Here is a 13,795-nt window from a genome sequence, read left to right as displayed (position 1 = left end):
TGATGTTTTAGGCACCTTTTTGCTTAGCAGTGTTGAAGAGCAATTCGAGGATGGCGATTGCATCTTTCAATAAGATCGAGCACCTGTTCATAATGCAAGGCCTGTGGCGGAGTGGTTACACGACAATAAGATCCCTGTAATGGACTGGCCTGCAAAGAGTCCTGACCTGAACCTTAGGGATGTTTTGGAACGTCGACTTCGTGCCAGGTCTCACCGACCGACATCGATACCTCTCCTCAGTGCAGCACTCCTTGAAGAACGGGCTGCCATTCCTCTAGAAACCTTCTATCACCTGATTGCACGTATGCCTGCGAGAGTGGAAGCTGTCATCAAAGCTAATGGTGGGCCAACACGATATTAAATTCCAGAATTACCGATGGATGGCGAGACGAACTTGTAAATCATTTTGAGCCAGGTGTCCGGATACTTTTGATCACATAGTGTTGTTAATAAGTACCTTAACCTAACCTTGTAGATAAAAAAAAATCCAGCTTCAGCAGTGCGAGAATGGACGATTTATATATTCACGTGTTAACAACAACTTCTTTTGTATTTCCATCGCCGGCCTTAGTGGCCGAGCGGTTGTAGGCACTTCAGTTTGGAACCGCGGTACCGTGACGGTCGCAGGTTCGAATCCTGCCTCGGGCATGGATGTGTGTGATGTCCTTAGGTTACTTAAAGTAGTTCTAGTGGACTGATGACCTCAGATGTTAAGTCCCATAGTGGTCAGAGCCATTTGAACCATTTGTATTTGCATCTGTATTTGCGCAAAACAAAAGCGTTCTGTCACTACACTGTAATCTGACGATTACATTTGAACCTGACTTTAATCCGCGTATTTTCGCCAGTCGAAGCTGATCCTACTTCACCGCGATATAACCAGGAATTAACGTTTATACAACGCATATTTCACAGTTAAGCTTTATCTGGAGTCATTTTCTGTGTTAATATAAGGTCATATCCTTTATACAATAGGCCCTTAGTCATTTGTACACTGATTACATCTACATCTACATCTACATGACTACTCTGCAGTTCACATTTAAGTGCTTGACAGAGGGTTCATCGAACCACAATCATACTATCTCCCTACCATTCCACTTCCGAACAGCGCGCGGAAAAAACGAACACCTAAACCTTTCTGCTCGAGCTCTGATTTATCTTACTTTATTTTGATGATCATTCCTACCTATGTAAGTTGGGCTCAACAAAATATTTTCGCATTCGGAAGAGAAAGTTGGTGACTGAAATTTCGTAAATAGATCTCGCCGCGACGAAAAACGTCTTTGCTTTAATGACTTCCATCCCAACTCACGTATCATATGTGCCACAAGCACCCTTTCGATGTCCTCCGTCAATCCCACCTGGTAAGGATCCCACACCGCGCAGCAATATTCTAACAGAGGACGAACGAGTGTAGTGTAAGCTGTCTCTTTAGTGGACTTGTTGCATCTTCTAAGTGTCCTGCCAATGAAACGCAACCTTTGGCTCGCCTTCCCCACAATATTATCTATGTGGTCTTTCCAGCTGAAGTTGTTCGTAATTTTAATACCCAGGTACTTAGTTGAATTGACAGCCTTGAGAATTGTACTATTTATCGACTAATCGAATTCCAACGGATTTCTGTTGGAACGCATGTGGATCACCTCCCACTTTTCGTTATTTAGCGTCAACTGCCACCTGTCACACCATACAGCAATCTTTTCTAAATCGCTTTGCAACTGATACTGGTCTTCGGATGACCTTACTAGACGGTAACTTACAGCATCATCTGCGAACAACCTAAGAGAACTGCTCAGATTGTCACCCAGATCATTTATATAGGTCAGGAACAGCAGTGGTCCCAGGACGCTTCCCTGGGGAACACCTGATATCACTTCAATTTTACTCGATGATCTGCCGTCCATTACTACGAACTGCGACCTCCCTGACAGGAAATCACGAATCCAGTCGCACAACTGAGACGATACCCCATAGGCCCGCAGCTTGATTAGAAGTCGCTTGTGAGGAACGGTGTCAAAAGCTTTCCGGAAATCTAGAAATACGGGATCAACTTGAGATCCCCTGTCGATAGCGGCCATTACTTCGTGCGAATAAAGAGCTAGCTGCGTTGCACAAGAACGATGTTTTCTGACACCATGCTGATTACGTATCAATAGATCGTTCCCTTCGAGGTGACACATAATATATGAATGCAATTTGAAGCTGTTTAGTAAATGGGAGGGGATTAGGGGTAGCTGGTATGTTACGAGGGTGTGCCGCGTCTACACACGCAGTTGGCCTGTGGTAAGAGAATCCGGAGGACCAGATAGGAGGGAGTGAGTGGCAGCACAGCGGAACCCGAATGGACGGCCGTATTGTAGGCGCGGCTGCCGCACGCGTTTCCTACAGCGCTGTGCCGCCGCCACCACCGCGCCGCCGACCCTAGCGGGCGTTGCGGCTGCGCTGTCGCTGTTTTACGACCCCTGTGGAGGGCGCGGGGCGGTGTCTCAGGCAAATTGCCTGCCCGGGCCGCGACAGCGCCGGGAGCCACGCGACAGCCTCCCACGAGACGCCAGGCCGCTGCCCCCTCGCAGTCACAAGGCATTCTCTTGTTGCGGTCCGCTGTCGCACATACGAAACACTTGTTCCCCTAAAAGCCCATCTGACGGCGCGCTGTGCGCCTGCCATAACAGATAAAACCGCCTGTGTCTTTTGTAACTTATATTCGGAAACACATGCTTCGAGAGGCTGTAGAAAGTGTGTGTAGTGGATCAAATTGAAGATGTGAACTGTAAACCTCATCCGATGACACTACTGACACGCTCTGCTACGAGGTGCTGACGAGGTGTGAACACGACAAGTGCCATAATCCGATTTCTCATATATTTCGCCCAGTGAAAGACGGGACCCACGTCAAAATTTTCGATGTAGTTGGGATTCCTTTTAGTGCGCAATAATATCAGATGAAATGGTGGCGCAGTGCCTAGCGTTGCAGTGTCTCACATTTGCATCCCGTGTTCGAGACCCGATTACTGATTCTATTTATTCTCTTTTACATAATTTTATTCATTTATCTACCCATGTGCGTAGAAGGTTAAAAATGGTTCAAATGGCTCTGAGCACTATGGAACTTAACATCGGAGGTCATCAGTCCCCTAGAACGTAGAACTACTTAAACCTAACTAACCTAAGGACATCACACACATCCATGCCCGAGGCAGGATTCGAACCTGCGACCGTAGCGGTGGCGCGGTTACAGACTGAAGCGTCTAGAACCGCTCGGTCACAGCGGCTGGATGGTGTATTTGTGTATTGAACCGGGGACCAAGAAACGACGGAGAGGCTTCGTCCCGCCGTAGTCGACAGTGGCTCACAATCCAACAACAGGCCACAGCAGTTCACCCCACCTCACCGCCGCCCCACACCGAACTTAGGGTTACTGTGCGGTTCGGTCACCAGTCCATCTTATCAGCGACTACACTGCTTCGTTTTGGCTCATCTGGTGATGTGTTGCCGTACTGTGGCGCGGGAACTTCACTGTGCAAACACGAACCTGCAAACGAAACGTTTTAATTACATAACTTACGTGTTTCGTGGTAATATTTAAAACTTCATAACCAAACATCGTAATTTCTAAGAATGCCTTTTGCACATGAAATATACACTCCTGGAAATGGAAAAAAGAACACATTGACACCGGTGTGTCAGACCCACCATACTTGCTCCGGACACTGCGAGAGGGCTGTACAAGCAATGATCACACGCACGTCACAGCGGACACACCAGGAACCGCGGTGTTGGCCGCCGAATGGCGCTAGCTGCGCAGCATTTTTGCACCGCCGCCGTCAGTGTCAGCCAGTTTGCCGTGGCATACGGAGCTCCATCGCAGTCTTTAACACTGGTAGCATGCCGCGACAGCGTGGACGTGAACCGTATGTGCAGTTGACGCACTTTGAGCGAGGACGTATAGTGGGCATGCGGGAGGCCGGGTGGACGTACCGCCAAATTGCTCAACACGTGGGGCGTGAGGTCTCCACAGTACATCGATGTTGTCGCCAGTGGTCGGCGGAAGGTGCACGTGCCCGTCGACCTGGGACTGGACCGCAGCGACGCACGGATGCACGCCAAGGCCGTAGGATCCTACGCAGTGCCGTAGGGGACCGCATCGCCACTTCCCAGCAAATTAGGGACACTGTTGCTCCTGGGGTATCGGCGAGGACCATTCGCAACCGTCTCCATGAAGCTGGGCTACGGTCCCGCACACCGTTAGGCCGTCTTCCGCTCACGCCCCAACATCGTGCAGCCCGCCTCCAGTGGTGTCGCGACAGGCGTGAATGGAGGGACGAATGGAGACGTGTCGTCTTCAGCGATGAGAGTCGCTTCTGCCTTGGTGCCAATGGTGGTCGTATGCGTGTTTGGCGCCGTGCAGGTAAGCGCCACAATCTGGACTGCATACGACCGAGGCACACAGGGCCAACACCCGGCATCATGGTGTGGGGAGTGATCTCCTACACTGGCCGTACACCACTGGTGATCGTCGAGGGGACACTGAATAGTGCGCGGTACATCCAAACCGTCATCGAACCCATCGTTCTACCATTCCTAGACCGGCAAGGGAACGTGCTGTTCCAACAGGACAATGCACGTCCGCATGTATCCCGTGCCACCCAACGTGCTCTAGAAGGTGTAAGTCAACTACCCTGGCCAACAAGATCTCCGGATCTGTCCCCCATTGAGCATGTTTGGGACTGGATGAAGCGTCGTCTCACGCGGTCTGCACGTCCAGCACGAACGCTGGTCCAACTGAGGCGCCAGGTGGAAATGTCATGGCAAGCCGTTCCACAGGACTACATCCAGCATCTCTACGATCGTCTCCATGGGAAAATAGCAGCCTGCATTGCTGCGAAAGGTGGATATACACTGTACTAGTGCCGACATTGTGCATGCTCTGTTGCCTGTGTCTATGTGCCTGTGGTTCTGTCAGTGTGATCATGTGATGTATCTGACCCCAGGAATGTGTCAATAAAGTTTCCCCTTCCTGGGACAATGAATTCACGGTGTTCTTATTTCAGTTTCCAGGAGTGTATAAGCTGGCACCGTCGTTCGGATTCTGTGTTTACCTGCAGATTCACCATAACGGACTTCGTTACTTTTTTAGCAGTACCTTCTAATACAACAGACACCGTCCGAACAGACCACGAATGCCCAATGGATACCGACCGGCCGCCGTGTCATCCTCAGCCGCTAGGCGTCACAGGATGCGAATACGGAGGGACATGTGGTCAGCACACCGCTCTCCCGGATGTTGCCAGTTTTCGTGACCGGTGCCGCTACTTCTCAGTCAAGTAGCTCTTCAATTGGTCTCACAGCTGAGTGCAACCCGGTTGCCTATGGCACTCGGCAGACCTGGACGGTGAACGTTCCTAGTGCTAGCCAAGCCCGACAGCTCTTAACTTCGGTGAGCTGAAGGGAACCGCTGTTACCACTGCGGCAAGGTCGTTTGCAGAACCTTCTAAAATTTTTTTTTTTTTTTTTTTTTTTTTTTTTTTTTTGGTCATCAGTCTACTGACTGGTTTGATGCGGCCCGCCACGAATTCCTTTCCTGTGCTAACCTTTTCATCTCAGAGTAGCACTTGCAACCTCCTCAATTATTTGCTTGACGTATTCCAATCTCTGTCTTCCTCTACAGTTTTCGCCCTCTACAGCTCCCTCTAGTACCATGGAAGTCATTCCCTCATGTCTTAGTAGATGTCCTATCATCCTGTCCCTTCTCCTTATCAGTGTTTTCCACATATTCCTTTCCTCTCCGATTATGCGTAGAACCTCCTCATTCCCTACCTTATCAGTCCACCTAATTTTCAACATTCGTCTATAGCACCACATCTCAAATGCTTCGATTCTCTTCTGTTCCGGTTTTCCCACAGTCCACGTTTCACTACCATACAATGCTGTACTCCAGACGTACATCCACAGAAATTTCTTCCTCAAATTAAGGCCGGTATTTGATATTAGTAGACTTCTCTTGGCCAGAAATGCCTTTTTTGCCATAGCGAGTCTGCTTTTGATGTCCTCCTTGCTCCGTCCGTCATTGGTTATTTTACTGCCTAGGTAGCAGAATTCCTTAACTTCATTGACTTCGTGACCATCAATCCTGATGTTAAGTTTCTCGCTGTTCTCATTTCTACTACTTCTCATTAACTTCGTCTTTCACCTGCTAATAGTAAACAGAAATCATCAAGTTCAGGGACCGCGAGACCTGGGCTCAGTCTTCGGCGCGTGCAGTTGTCCCCGTGGCCGTTCTAGGACCGCAGGACCGTCGCTGCGGACACGCGGCGATATTGTCCTTTTATGAGGCGATAAATTCGGCGCCGTGTGTGCGGCAGCTTTTCGCAAGCGGCGGCCGACGACCAGACTGCAGCGGCCGGCGATTGCAATTACGCGGATTATCGATTGCAAAGCAGGCGGTCGCCGGTGGCGTGCCGGAGCGACGCGTCGCACAGCGCCGCGTGTCATTCGCGGGTCGTTCTTCTCCGCAGGGACTGCCCGCTTTGGTCCGCTGCGCACAAATGCTGTTTGTTCGGCGAGCCATTCGTCCGGAGCTACTGCGCCGCTGCGTCCTAATGACAGACGTAATGACAGTAACAAAGAGCGCGCGCGCTTTACCTGGGACCACAGCTACTGCAATCGATTTGTCAGAGTAGGAATACTCGTGAAGTTCCGCTCTCTCTGCCTGTTCGTTTCTTTGTATTCGGCGATAGAACCAGGACGTACTGCTATCTTACCCCACACTAATCTGCAGTTCACCCTCAGTGATACTGACACACTTTGTGAGTTATAAGCGAGTTAACTACATAGTAGGGCTCCTGAATTCTTTTCTTTTCGAAATTTTTCAGTTCTTTGGTTAAATTTAGCGTGTTTAAATTATCAAAAGCAGACTCGCTATGGCAAAAAAGGCATTTCTGGCCAATAGAAGTCTACTAATATCAAATACCGGCCTTAATTTGAGGAAGAAATTTCTGAGGATGTACGTCTGGAGTACAGCATTGTATGGTAGTGAAACATGGACTGTGGGAAAAACCGGAACAGAAGAGAATCGAAGCATTTGAGATGTGGTGCTATAGACGAATGTTGAAAATTAGGTGGACTTATAAGGTAAGGAATGAGGAGGTTCTACGCAGAATCGGAGAGGAGAGGAATATGTGGAAAACACTGATAAGGAGAAGGGACAGGATGGTAGGACATCTGCTAAGACATGAGAGAATGACTTCCATCGTACTAGAGGGAGCTGTAGAGAGCAAAAACTGTAGAGGAAGACAGAGATTGGAATACGTCAAGCAAATAATTGAAGACGTAGGTTGCAAGTGCTACTCTGAGATGAAGAGGTTAGCACAGGAAAGGAATTCTTGGCGGGCCGCATCAAACCAGTCAATAGACTGATGACAAAAAAAAAAAAAAAAAAAAAAAATAAAAGAAATTATTTAATCTTATAGCATCATTATTAAAGCATAACTAAGTATATATCGGCTGTAACAAAAATGTACGGCACAAATTGGAGGACACATTTGTACTGCGTCACTCTTTAGATACCACTAACGCCAACTTTGCACCAAGTTTCAATCGTATGAGATTCACTGTAAGAACAAGCTCTACTGCGTAGGTGAAAAGCTACGTCGCCCCATGTATCTCACTCTCGTAATACTATGATTAATTCTCCTGACAAGATCTTGCCTACACTCAACGACGTAACCTGTGTGACTTGAAATAATCGGCTGTTCTAACACAACGACGTCAAGCAAGATTTTATTTTCAGCTTCTCACGCTATATCCAACGGCTTTGCCGCAGTGGTAACACCGGTTCCCGTCAGATCACCGAATTTAAGCGCTGTCGGGCTGGGCTAGCACGTGGATGGGTGACCATCGGGTCTGCCGAGCGCTGTTGGCAAGCGGGGTGCACTCAACCCATGTGAGCCAAAATGAGGAGCTGCTTGATTGACAAGTAGCGGCTCCGGTCTCGGAAACTGACACACGGCCGAGAGAGCGGTGTGCTGACCACATGCCCCTCCATGTCCGCATCCACTGATGCCTGTGAACTGAGGATGACACGGCGGCCAGTCAGTGCCGTTGGGCCTTCATAGCCTGCTCGGGAGGAGTTCTCACACTATAAATTACACTACCTCTCGCTACGACCTCACTATCTGCTAAAGGAGGGACACAATAACAATTTTCTTGGTATAATGGGGTCAGTAGTAGCTATCGGGAAATTAATTACAACAACGCATCTACCAGGGTTCACTAGGTTCGAAAGATAAACTACCACCAAAGCTAGTATCAATCACCAGAAAAATACTACATGCGAGAGTCTACAGGGAGTAGGAATGATGTATTTACTTTACCAATAACAGCAATATACCGGGTGATCAAAAAGTCAGTATAAATTAGAAAATTGAATAAATCACGGAATATGCAGTAGGTACTGGGAGATGAAGAAGCTTGCACAGGATAGAGTAGCATGGAGAGCTGCATCCAACCGTCTCAGGACTGAAGACCACAACAACAACAACAAGAATGTAGATAGAGAGGTACAAACTGACACACATGCTTGGAATGACATGGGGTTTTATTAGAACAAAAAAAAATACAAAAGTTCAAAAAAGTCCGACAGATGGGGCTTCATCTGATCAGAATAGCAATAATTAGCTAACAGTGTAAGACAAAGCAAAGATGATGTTCTTTACAGGAAATGCTCAATATGTCCACCATCATCCCTCAACAATAGCTGTAGTCGAGGAATAATGTTGTGAACAGCACTGTAAAACATGTTCGGAGTTATGGTGAGGCATTGACGTCGGATTGTGTCTTTCAGCATCCCTTTTGATGTCGGTCGATCACGATACACTTGCGACTTCAGGTAACCCCAATGCCAATAATCGCACGGGCTGAGGTCTGGGGACCTGGGAGGCCAAGGATGACGAAAGTGGCGGCTGAGCACACGATCATCACCAAAAACGACGCGCACAAGAGATCTTTCACGCGACTAGCAATATGAGGTGGAGCGCCAGCCTGTATAAGCATCGTACATTCCAGGTGTATCAGCCAGGCTGGGGATGGTGCTATTCTGTAACATATCGGCGTACGTCTCAACCGTCACGGTAGCAGTTACAAAACCAGAATCACGCATTTCCTCGAAGAAAAAAGGTCCGATAACTTTTTTTTTGTTCCGATAAAACCCCGTGTCATTCCAACCATGTGTGTCAATTTTTACCCCTGTATCTACATTATTCCGTGGTTTATTAAGTTTTTAAATTTATGTTAACTTTTAGATCACCCGGTATATTGGAGAATACGTTCAAAGGGCAAAGATATAATTTTATGCTGTTTATGTTTCGTTGTCAATCAACGATAAGCTCTACAAGTAGCGCCTTGCTACAACAATATCCTTGACACTATGGAAATTTTATCATAATTAAATATTTCGCTAATCTCAATCTTTTATAATTAAAAGGACTAACTTTTCAGTTATAATCAATCGCTTTTCCATAACACGCAAACTTGTTTTCCCCGTCTAAAGATTAATTATCTTCTTTTGCGTTATACGTCTTTCACTGAAAAAAATTTCCTTTTTTTTAATTTCTATGAATTTTGCTTTTATCAATATTGAAGTCTTTTACTTTATTGGCCTTTGGATTTACTTTATTTCGAAAAGAAATATTCCAGATATTAGTCTTCTTTCAAATAAGCTTTTAATTTTTTTTTAAATTGTTTGTGGATAAAAGAAAAGTCGGTATTGACTTATTCAGTTTAAAACTGTTTTCTTTATTTCCTGCAATTAAATCAACCACAGATACAAGTCAGAGTATTGTTTTTCGAGTGCTGTTTTACTATTCAAAACCCCACAAAGCGGAAATGTAATAACAAAAAACAAAGAACCTGAGTGTCACCGGCACTTTTCAGCTATATGAACTCAGGAAGCGAACTACTGTGGTTTAGTGCAGAAGTTACTAGTCATGGTGGAACGAACAACGTATGTACAGACTGTGCTGTTTTACGATATATGGACATGTGTGCTCGCACTATTTAGCAGCGTTACGAATGTACGGTATATAACAGCAATAGTTAGGTTTAAGTAGTTCTAAGTCTAGGGGACTGATGATCTCAGATTTTAAGTCCCATAGTGCTTAGAGCGATTTGAACCAGTTGAACAAATACACAAAATACGCAAGATCCGTTTTCAAGGCTAAAGCTCCCCTCTCCACTCTCATGATTCATCGTCGAGCCATATGGTCCGTTTGTTACCTCTGCCTTCCTGCTTCCTGTTACCTCTTTCCTGCTCACTGCTGGCTAGTTCTGCAGCACTACTTAATTTCGCGCATTGACTTTGTCTATATACCGAATTTCAATAATTTAAAATTTAGAAAATAAATATTCCTCAGATAGGGTTACCAAGTCACCCGCTTTATGCGGTTTCCCCCGGGCTTTTATTGCTCTTTTTCACCCCCGCTTGTAGATTTATAAAAAAGTAATGATTTCTGGACTTCCAACGTCAAGTTGGCATTCTATGATGTCAACTGTCATCTTTGCGGGCTGAAACTGAATATTGACGTATACTGGGAGAAATAAAATCACAATGACAACATTTCAGATGATCAACTATCGTGGGACGGAGACTTGATCTTCATCTTTGCTCCTGTAAGAGTAGCGTACCGCTCATAAGTAGGTCGTGGTCGTGGCGTCGTGGCCTTTGTGTTTTGAATACGCCTGAAGATAGCTGTAAATGTAAAGTGGAACTATGAAGAACTCACTTCTTCTCAGTACTGTGATAACATCAAATCCAAGAAAGTGTTAAGAAAGGGTTACTTAAGAAGGTTCGAGGAAGCGAGAAATATGCTTTTGTATAAAAAAGAGACCATATATACGAGTATATATATAATCTGCTGTGATTCACATAATGGTTATTTGTGATCCCCGGTTTTTTTCGTTTGGAAATGTGGTAACCCTACCCTCAAAAGAAGGGACTCCTCGCATTCTCAGCATTTCCGTGTTGTCTGGATCCTAGTACAATGAGTTCCTGGTCGATATCTACGTCGAGCAAGTGCTGCCCTGACCTTTTCTTCTCGTGAACGACCGTGTATTTACCACCGTGCGGCGGTTTTTCTCACAAGGGAACCTCCCCATCGCACCCCCCTCAGATTTAGTTATAAGTTGGTACAGTGGATAGGCCTTGAAAAACTGAACACAGATCAATCGAGAAAACAGGAAGAAATTGTATGGAACTATGAAAAAAATAAGCAAAATATACAAACTGAGTAGTCCATGCGCAAGATAAGCTACAACAAGGACAATATGAGCTCAACAGCGCCGTGGTTAGCGTGAGCAGCTGCGGAACGAGAGGTCCTTGGTTGAAGTCTTCCCTCGAGTGAAAAAGTTTAATTTTTTATTTTCAGACAATTATTATCTGTACGTCCGTCCCTCCGATGCGACATAACTGCGCCGTAGTATGGGGACGCTACACCTAAACAAACATCGAAACACACGACGTCAGTCGACTACAGCGCACGGAAGAGAGAGTATTCCTGCTAACGAGGCTCCCTGGCTGGCAGTTGACTGTTCGCTACTTTGGGCGAGAGTGCATTAAATACGTGAGATGTATTTCGTGGGCAATATGTTTTCGGTTCCCATTGGAGAGGTACGTCCTTTCGTCTACTAATCACACGGTTTTGCGGTGCCGTCGCAAAACACAGACACTAAACTTATTACAGTGAACAGAGACGTCAATGAACGAACGGACAGATCATAACTTTGCGAAAATAAAGAAAGTAAACTTTTCACTCGAGGGAAGACTTGAACTAAGGACCTCTTGTCTCGCAGCTGCTCACGCTAACCACGGGACCACGGCGCTCTTGAGCTCACATTGTCCTTGTTGTAGCTTATCTTGCGCATGGACTACTCAGTTTGTATATTTTGCTTATTTTTTTCATAGTTCCACACAACTTCTTCCGGTTCTCTCGACTGTGTTCAGTTTTTCAAGGCCTATCCACTGTGCCAACTTATAACTAAATCAGAGGGGGGTGCGATGGGGAGGTTCCCTTGTCAGCTCCTTAACTTTCGCTAAAGTCGCTGTTTCTCTCCTTGTCGTTAAGTAGAGCAAACAGACGTGCCCGTTCAGGGGTCGCGACTGCGTCCTTCCCCTTGACAATATGACTTCAAATTAAAATATTGTAATTTATTGGAGAACCAAGCGGAATTTGTTGCATGTTATTGCTTTGTATCAGTGTCCCATTGGTAAAGTGAGGCTTACGGATAGCTAGCAGAATTTTTATAATTACAGACAGCACCTGTAGGTTGTACCGTTCTCAAGTTTCATTGGTAACCATCGTTACCAGATTGTGACATCGATTTAGTTCGCACCTCAGATAGGCAACCCAATTACCAGATTCGCTTAGAGGGCTGCCTTCATGCCTTGCCGGACGCACCACATCAAGGAGTTGTACCCACGAATTGCAGCTTGGCGAACTTGGAGTGATGCTCTGTCCACTGATGTGTGTGTGTTCTCAGTAGATTTTGTAGGTTTTGCGCAGTCGTCTTTTTGAAAGCCTGGAGGTACTCATGAACAATCCTGTACGGCCTACTCCCCAGCCCCCACACCCCCTTGGAAAACGAAACTGTGGCAAATATTCTTTTCATATTGTCACTTGTCGGCCGCTGCGGCCGAGCGGCTACAGGCGCTTCAGTACGGAACCGTGCTGCTGCTACGGTCGCAGGTTCGAATCCTGCCTCGGGCATGGATGTGTGTGATGTCCTTAAGCCGTCGGCACACGGACCGTGCATCCGAACGTTGAGCGTGCCGAGTTTCTGACGTCGTAGCGTGGAATAGCACGTTCGGGAGGCTTTCCGAACGTGCAGAGCAATATCTGGCATGTCAGATATTCTGAGCGTGCATTTGAGCGTTGACCAATGATATGGCATAACGCCACCTACGTCACAAGCATGCCGTCTCCCTTCAGTACAGAGTTGTGAGGCGCCATATTGGCATTTATTTCAAGCCTATATGTATATATGCCGTTTCTGAGCACCAGCAAATTGAGAATCACTGGAAAACCCGTTGATATCTGTGTCATTCGTTCCAATAAAATAAAGAGAAACATAATATTCGTGGCAAAAGAATTACTGTAACTAGCGTAATATGAGAGTAGGCTATTTGAAGGCAGTGACACACTGAACATCCACCCAATAAGCTGTGTTCTTGGTAGAATTTGTTATAGTTAAACTTCAATTAGTAACATAAGGTTTTCAGTAATGGGTAAGATACTACGATAAGGCATCAGTGGTGTGATGTTAGTGCAGTGTAATGACTAGGACAGCCGGCAAGGTAGCTCAGCGTGTTCGGTCAGAGGGTTAGCTGCCCTCTGTAATAAAAAAAACTGTGTTAACAGATCAACAACGAACTTAAATGGATGTCTTACGACGTCCGCCCCAAGCAGATGCAACAAAATAAATAAAAAAAGTCCTTACTGTCCGCTGTTGAGTTGATTATTGGGGCGGATGTTCGCTTCTTGCCACTTCCAAATTTTTTTCCTAACATTCTCGTTTTTATTAGTTTCTGGTACTTTATTATTAGTTTAATATAAGTATACAGGGTTATTACAAATGATTGAAGCGATTTCACAGCTCTACAATAACTTTATTATTTGAGATATTTTCACAATGCTTTGCACACACATACAAAAACTCAAAAAGTTTTTTTAGGCATTCACAAATGCTCGATATGTGCCCCTTTAGTGATTCGGCAGACATCAAGCCGATAATCAAGTTCCTC

This window comes from Schistocerca cancellata, chromosome 1, assembly GCF_023864275.1.
Source record: "Schistocerca cancellata isolate TAMUIC-IGC-003103 chromosome 1, iqSchCanc2.1, whole genome shotgun sequence".
Taxonomy (NCBI): Eukaryota; Metazoa; Arthropoda; class Insecta; order Orthoptera; family Acrididae; genus Schistocerca; species Schistocerca cancellata.
The sequence above is the reverse complement of the archived record's forward strand: the minus strand, read 5'-3'. Positions refer to the sequence as shown.